The 8,209-nt window shown below is 39.1% G+C and overlaps 1 protein-coding gene across 2 annotated transcripts in view; it reads right to left on the bottom strand.

Moving 5' to 3' along the window:
- The window catches only part of RNF2 (ring finger protein 2), a 61,736-nt gene that overhangs the window by 21,442 nt on the left and 32,085 nt on the right, over window positions 1-8,209 (bottom strand). The gene's annotated exons all lie outside the window — the stretch shown is intronic.

Here is an 8,209-nt window from a genome sequence, read left to right on the forward strand (position 1 = left end):
TTGTTATGAATGAACAACGTACAGCCAACTTCTCTGCCTGTCTTTGAATAGGGGGATGAGATCTAGTATACATGTAAGGAAGATGGTCTTAGACAACTAACTCCTCTAGGGCAAAGGAAGAGGCTCCAATCATTCAAGTATTCAGTAAACATCTATTATTGGCCAAGCAGAATTGCTCTAGGTCCTTGCCTCAGAATTCAAAGCCCATAAACAAAGAAATGTGTGTAAACAGCTAAACTACAAACTGACAAGATCGAGTCTAAGCAACCATATGGAAAAAATGATATGGAATTACAGAGAAGGATCAGGAAATTTAAGGAGTCAGGGAAGGCTTAAACGGAGATTAAACAGCCTTAAAAAAAATACTACACTGGGATGGGAGTACAAAAGAAACAGGGTTCCAGGCAAAGTCGAGCAACATGTATGTAGGTATGAGTCTGGAAGCCACTGGAAGTTTTAAACAAGAGATGACATGATCAAATAGTTTCAAAGAAATTCAAGCAGTATGTAGAAGACAGAATAGAAAGCAACTAGCAGTAAAAAGAACAATGAGGAGGCTGTTAAAAAACCTCAGTGATATTAACTATCTAAACCAAAGCAGCAAAGCACAGACAGAGAGAATCAGACAGATCACTACGTGATACATACAACACTGGTCTAAGAGGGAAGGGTCAAATAAGATTTTACGAAAGCAACCATCCTTTACTGAGATAGAACACAGAAGGAAGGTGTGGGTTAGAAGAGAAGTGGAGCTGCTACACACACTGAGTTCCAGTTATTTAATGGAGCACTGAGGGAGGTAGAGTCGTCCAGTAGATAGTGAGAAAGAAAAATATCACACTTGCCTAAAGACACAACTTGCACAATCACAGTATGGCATATATTCTACACTGGCACATAAACAATGAAGGACATGATCTATTTGTATCCAGGATGCTGAATTTCCCACTTTTAGCAGCTATCATTTAAAAATACCTGCTCTTAGACTTCCCTGGTGGCACAGTGGTTAAGAATCTGCCTGCCAATGCAGGGGACACGGGTTCGGGCCCTGGTCCGGGAAGATCATACATGCTGCCGAGCAACTAAGCCCGTGCGCCACAACTACTGAGCCTGCGCTCTAGAGCCCGGGAGCCACAACTGCTGAGCCCATGCGCCACAACTACTGAAGCCCACGCGCGTAGAGCCCGTGTTCCACAACAAGAGAAGCCACCGCAATGAGAAGCCCGTGCACCGCAACAGAGACCCAACGCAGCCAAAAATAATTAATTTAAAAAAAAACCCTGCTTTCAAGAACCCACCCAATGAGCAATTAACTTACTTTGCTTTTATAAGTAAAAGCACTTCACTGAAATTTAACCTAAATTCTAGCCCCCTCTAAAATTCAATATACATTGTCTCTTCAAAACAGCTACATTTCCACATGAAGTTTCTCCCTTGTGCAAGCAAAAATTTGAAATATGTTCAAATTTTTCAAATTTGAGTGAGCCATGGCTTTTGTTTATAATTTTGAGGCTGTCCACTGAGTCTACCTTGAAGACTCACTCATTTTGCTTATCAGAACCAGTGGACTCCCAAACAAGCAAACATTCCTTGAATCTTCTGTGCTTGAAATACAATTATCTTTCAGCTCCATCATGATTCCTGATCAGTGTCCCAACAGTAGCCTGAAATCTGAGCAATTTTTCACAGAGCTCTGGTCACTAATCTAGCTGAGTTTGTTACCCTATGATTAGTAGCCTGTGGTTCTTTGAGTATCTCCCTGAGTGCGGGAATCACAAACTGAAAGAATTTTGTGACAGAAAACTTCTCCTTCATGAAATACTGTCTTTTCTCTATCATTCAATCTTCAGAGGATCAAATGCTGGCACAGACTCTACTAATTCCTATCTAGTCAAACTGATGGATACAAGAGACCCAACAGACCAGTATCTGCTCTCTGGAGCAAAAAACTTTGCCATAAGCCTCTCTAAAAAGCCTTCATGAAGAGATTAACTAAAAGAGACATCACTTTGTTTAATGTAGGAGGACTTTCTCCTTCATTTCTGTACTCTGGGGTTAAAGGTTAACATTTCTGTACTCTAGGGGCTAAATCATGGTCGCTAGCCACCATTCATTCATTCATTCATTCATTCATTTATGGCTGCATTGGGTCTTCGTTACTGTGTGCGGGCTTTCTCTAGTTGTGACAAGTAGGGGCTACTCTTCATTGCAGTGCACAGGCTTCTCACTGCGGTGGCTTCTCTTGTCGCGGAGCACGGGCTCTAGGCATGCGGGCTTCAGTAGTTGTGGCACGTGGATTCAGCAGTTGTGGCTCACGGGCTCTAGAGTGCAGGCCCAGTAGCTGTGGCACACAGGCTTCATTGCTCCACAGCATGTGGGATCTTCCCAGACGAGGGCTCGAATCCATGTCCCCTGCATTGACAGGCGGATTCTTAACCACTGCTCCACCAGGGAAGCCCCCCTAGCCACCATTTTATAAGCATCACTTGACCTTATTGTATGTAGTTTGTGTATTGATGTGGGTTTCTCTACATCTACGATACAAACTTCTCCTGACAGAACTCCTGCCCCTATATACACTCTTATTATAATCCTAGTTATTCTGCTTACCAGGCTAGATGGCACAATTTCTCCAAGGATGTTTATAATTACCTTAGCTATTATTGGTAATTTTGGACATGTCAAAGATAATACAACTAAAAGAAGCTCTAGAAAAGAAAGGGAAAAAAGTACCAAATACACAATGGGCAGTCTTTTTGACTGGTATGCTGAGGCCTCAAAATTAAACCCAAACTTCAAAGTAGCATCATCCCTTTAAAGTTCTCTAGCAAAGACCAAAGAAAATAAGCATTCAAACTGCCCTCCTTATGCATCCAACATTATCATGTTTTAGCATCACCACCTTTACCTATATTCCCTCTGTTCCCCTCTACTGCCACCCCTAGAATCCTAAGTGAAATATCCTTTCCTCAAGGTCTTCCCCCAAGAAAACAACCAATGACCCATACCCACTTAAGACTGCTACAATGGTAGGTAAACCAATGGAAACTAAGTTAAGGTACAGTTTAGGGCTAACAGTCACAATAAAAGACTTTCCAAAACCAAAAGGCAGACAGACTAATGGCTGCTACTGAATTTCATTCTATTAAGAAACTGTCCAGGAATCCCAGGCTTATATTAATGATTCCATTTACTTGTAGCCCCTCAGATGGATAAAAATAGTTGAAAAGTGGCTGGAAAAAAGAAAAAAAAAAACCTAGCAAAACGTTCAACAGGGACTAGAGAAAGCAAGAAAACCAGGGTGATAAATAAAGCCTTTTCTGGTGCCCTTCCTTTAAAACTTAGACTAAAATTCTAGGCTGCAAACAAGGAATGGACCGATAAATAGGAGACATAAGAAACTGGCTTCAAGGCGTTCAACCTGTATTGTGGGATAGACCCAAGAGGCAATGTAAAAAGAACCTGCCCCCTCTTTTTCTTAATAGGCTAAAATCTAAAATACAGGATTTAAAAAAAAAGTGGAACAGAAAATTGCAAATTTGGATGATTTCCAACACAGAGCTGAAAGAAAATGTTAGAAGACCTTTAGAAAACTGACAAACTACAAACTAAAACAAACATATGATCCTTCAGATAAAAAAAAAAAAAATCAAAGATCCTTCAGCCTCTAAGTTTTAACGACCTATTCATAAAGACACTGGCAGATACAGCAATCAGAAAAATATCTGGAAGAGGCACTGCTCCATATTAGCAAATAAAGCGTGGGGTGTGTGTGTGCGTGCACGCACGTGTGTGTGTGTGTAAAGAACAATGGCCCCAAATCTACCGATGATGCTGCTCTGAAGTTGACTCTAGAATTCACTGAATTCAAAGTGAACTACCTTTAAATACAGCTCCCCTGTAGATACATGTACCACTATTTCCACCATAAATCCTACAATAGCATAATGAATTTATCGGAGAACTAAAACGACTAAGATAGGAGGAATTTCTAAGAATTCTAAATCCTAACCCATGTCTCAACACTGTTACCCTGGGGTCAACTATAAACAGAACACTCCTTTCATCTGTCTCTAGAAAGCTTCCCCAGCAAATTAATAGGAACTGTCAAATGAAATATTCTCCTAAATATATATATTTTTAAAGTCTTCTTTCTAGAGATGCCAGTTCTCCTGAACACAGCCAAATTATATCCGATTTGGATATTTGTATTCCTGTGGCAACTAAGATTCAGGAAGTAATTCACAAGTTAGTTGTAGTTCCAGAACTTCCTGGTATCATCATTCGGAAAACTAGGATCTACACGAGTTTTAAAAATTTTCCAGTCTTTCTGTTTGAATCTGTATTACAATCAATCATATGTTCCCTGGTAGTTAGAGTCTTAAATGCTACTGCATGGATGCCATCTTATCAGATAATACAGCAGGTAATCCTAGACCAAAAAAAAAGGATAGAGTCTTGCTGATCACCAAAACTGCTATCTCAATTTTTAAGAATATGTCAGCAGTGTAAATCTGAACAATAGTGACCTCTACTGTGACCTGGCCAAGGAGGGTCAAAAGGTGATCTGAGAATGAAAAATTCCGTCTTTTGCCTCAAGACACAATCCACATATACAGAGGAAGCTGTAAATTCTACTCTGGCCTAAAACACATTATCTACATGTATTTAGGAAGCTCAAGTTTCTACTTTTGGCAGTTACTGAACAGATAAGCTCTCTAGAATTAGTTCCTCTTTGCTTTAGGTCAATATATTTTTTCATTTAAATTTAACCTAAATTCTACCCTTCCCCCAAATCATATATAACCTTTCCTCTTCTTTGGTTTAGTGAGAAGCTGCATTTCTGTCTGCAGCTCACTCTTGCCCAAGCCCAGAATGTAAAAGACATTTAGCTTCTGTTTTTCGGATGGGAATAAATTGTGATTTTGATGACTGGTATTTGGGAGTCATCTATGCATATAGACAGAGCAACGAAAAAGGAAAGTTGAATAAGAATGGATGGCCTAGGTAATAATTATAATCTGAAAGGATGGAGAGTAGAGTTGAAGCCAGCAAAGAAGGGAAATTAGGTGTCAGACAAAGTAATCTTAGGGATTCTTTCCAGCAACAGGAATGTGCTTTCCAGTTGACTACTGCCTGAAGATCCCTGCAGCACAACGGAAGATCTAGGTCTACCTGTGGCCCAATACCCACCTAAATTATACTTCTGAATAAAAGATACCCCCAACAAAACAGAAATGTTTCTTGCACGAAGTAGGCACTCAAATTTGTGGAGAGAATGTTAGCATTATAGTTTGGACAAGATAACTTTAGTAGCACTGACAGAAACAGAAAATAGATCTTGAGGAAAGATCTAGTCACAGCTAAATTTTGAAAGCTCACGGCTTCAATAACCAAAGGGGAAACAGCAATAGGATATTCAGAATGCTCTTTTAAGGACCACAAATACCTGGCACTCATGCTGACTTTCCACATCTTCGCATATGGTAGATCACAAAGTCCTTTTGTGAAGGCTCAATGTGGTTTCAAAAGCTTTTTCAATACAACACCCTCAAGAAGTAACTACCATAAAGCAAAGAGCAGAGCAGGCAAAAGAGACGAAAACTCCTATGCATTCTACACAAAAAGATTTAGTAAGCGTACCTTTTTTTAAACAAGAAAAAGGTTAGACTTTTATTTCCAGTTCTGCATGTAAGTTACCATTCAGTCCTAACAAGTAAAAAAGCTGAACAGACTGAAAAATCAACTACTCTTCTGGGATCCATAAGCAAGAGGAGGACACAAGGCAAATCACTGCCCCAAAATTGAAGAGACAGAATACAGGGAATCTCAACATATCTGAGCAGACTGAGGCACTGAAACCGCAGTAGGAAGCAGTGTCAGACAGGAAACTCTTGAACTATAACTGAAAAATGGTTGGAGGAAGCTCAGTGTGGACAAGTCTGAGAGTTAAAAACTCCAGGAGGACCCAGTCACAGGGAGGCCCCCACAATACTGTGAAATTTACCTCCAGCAGCCCAACCAGATTCCCACACTAATTATCAGAGAAAACTCCCCTCATGCTTCCAGCAGATTCGGAAGGGGAAAAGGAACCATTTCTAAATATGCCAGAGCATTCTAGTTCTTCGTAACAAGTCCTGCCCTCAGGGAAAATTAGTTAACCAGAACCTAACCTGCTGGGATATTACCAGAACCTAAGTGACCTGGAGAAGGGAAATACCCAACTCCAGTCCATTCTAGTCTTCCTGTCCCACCTAAAAGGGGTTAGAAAAAAACTAAGAACCACTAGTGAAGTTCACAGCCCAGAGACATAGGCTCTGAGACCAATTACAGGACTACAGAACCCTTGCCCTCCCCCTACACCTCACCACCACATTACTAAAGGCCTTTTTGCAGCAGTTCCTTTTACCCAGTACATCATGTCCGGCTCTAGAAAAAATTACTAGGCATACCAAAAGACAAAAACACAATTTGAGAGACAAAGCAAGCATCAGAACCAGATATGGCAGGGACACTGGAATTATCAGACCAGAAATTTAAAATAACTATGAATAATATGCTAAGGGCTCTAAAGGATAAAGACCACAGAAGAACAGATGGCCAATGTATGCAGAGATGGAAATCCTAAGAAAGAACTAAAAAGAAATGAGAGCTCAAAAACTCTGTAACAGCCATAAAGAATGCCTTTGATGGTCTTATTAGTAGCCTGCCTACCGCTAAAGAAAGTATCACTGAGTCAGAGGATGTACCAGTAGAACCCTCAAAAACTGAAAAGCAAAAAGAACAAAGACTGACAAAAACAGAACAAAATATCCAAGGACTGTGGAATATCTACAAAAGATGTAACATACATGTAATGGGGATACTAGGAAGAGAAGAGAGAAAGGAACAGAAGAAATATTTGAAACAATAATGACTGAGAATTAATTTCCCCAAATTAATGTCAGATAATCAAACCACAAATCCGGGAAGCTCCAAGAATACCCTGCAGAATAAATGTCAAAAAAACAACACCTCAGCATATCATTTTCAAATTACAGATATTCAAAGACAATGAAAAGATCCTGAAGAAGCCAGAGGAAAAGGTTATACTTACTTGAGGAGAAAAAAAGGGATGCAAAGTACAAAGTATTTTCTGTACTTGGAACTTACCTGTATGCATTAGAGCTGCTTACATGTCTATCCCACTGACTTAAATAATTTGACACATCTTAATATTTTCTCCTACACCTAGAAATGAGCCTGCTTTTCAATAAAAGTTAAATAAATGAGGGAAGACATTTAGAAAGGAAAAAAAAATGAACCTTAAATAATACATAAATGGAAAGAATTTCCTAATGCTGATCTTTTATGATTTAACTAGGAATCTTCAAAGCGGGGTATGCATGTGTACTCCTGAGCTACACAAAAGGCTATAAGTCTTGGATACTTTGAAAGGAATTTAATTTCCAGATTATCAATTTTCCTGAAGTATTTTTACCAAAATTGATCTGCCCTGACAAAAGGTCTATGTATCTGGGTAGGTCCCTCTCCCTACCCCAATCCTTCCATAAGATTACATATCATTTACTCACTCATTCAAATACTGATTATCCATTGCACCCCATGCACTGTACAAGGTGCTAAGAATGATAGCAGTAAACACAAGTATGTACACAATAAAGTAAAAATTCTTAAGTTCTAAATAAGAGATACAAAAAAGGGCATTGGTTTAGATAATGAAAAAGAGAAAAGGAGCTATTAAAAACAGAGGATCAAGGAAGGACTTCAAAGGAACAGACATGTCGGAAAGGCAGAAAGGTCAGTGTGACAGGTAAGTAAATGGGAAAACACACAAGAAGAGGTTTTACAGAACTAAAGAAGGGGCCATGATGGTGATCTTCCCAAGAATCAAATGGGGTTAAGCTGAGGGGCAAAAGCCACACTGGAATGGGTTAAAAAGGAAAGCAAAATTGACACTATATGTTCTTTATAAATTAATAAAGTGAAAATACAACCTTATCAAAATGTATAGGATGTGTAATGAGAAAAATGTCCTTCAGAAATACTTATAACCTTCAATTTTTAAGTAATAAAACCATGGAGAGTGGAAAAAAATACGAACCAAGCATTAGAAATTAGAATATGAACCTAATTAAGTAAAAGGGAAAAATGATCATTATAAAAGCATAAATCAAACAGAAACAACTGCTTTAAAAAAAAAAAAAAA

This window comes from Stenella coeruleoalba, assembly GCF_951394435.1.
Source record: "Stenella coeruleoalba genome assembly, chromosome: 1".
Classification (NCBI taxonomy): domain Eukaryota; kingdom Metazoa; phylum Chordata; class Mammalia; order Artiodactyla; family Delphinidae; genus Stenella; species Stenella coeruleoalba.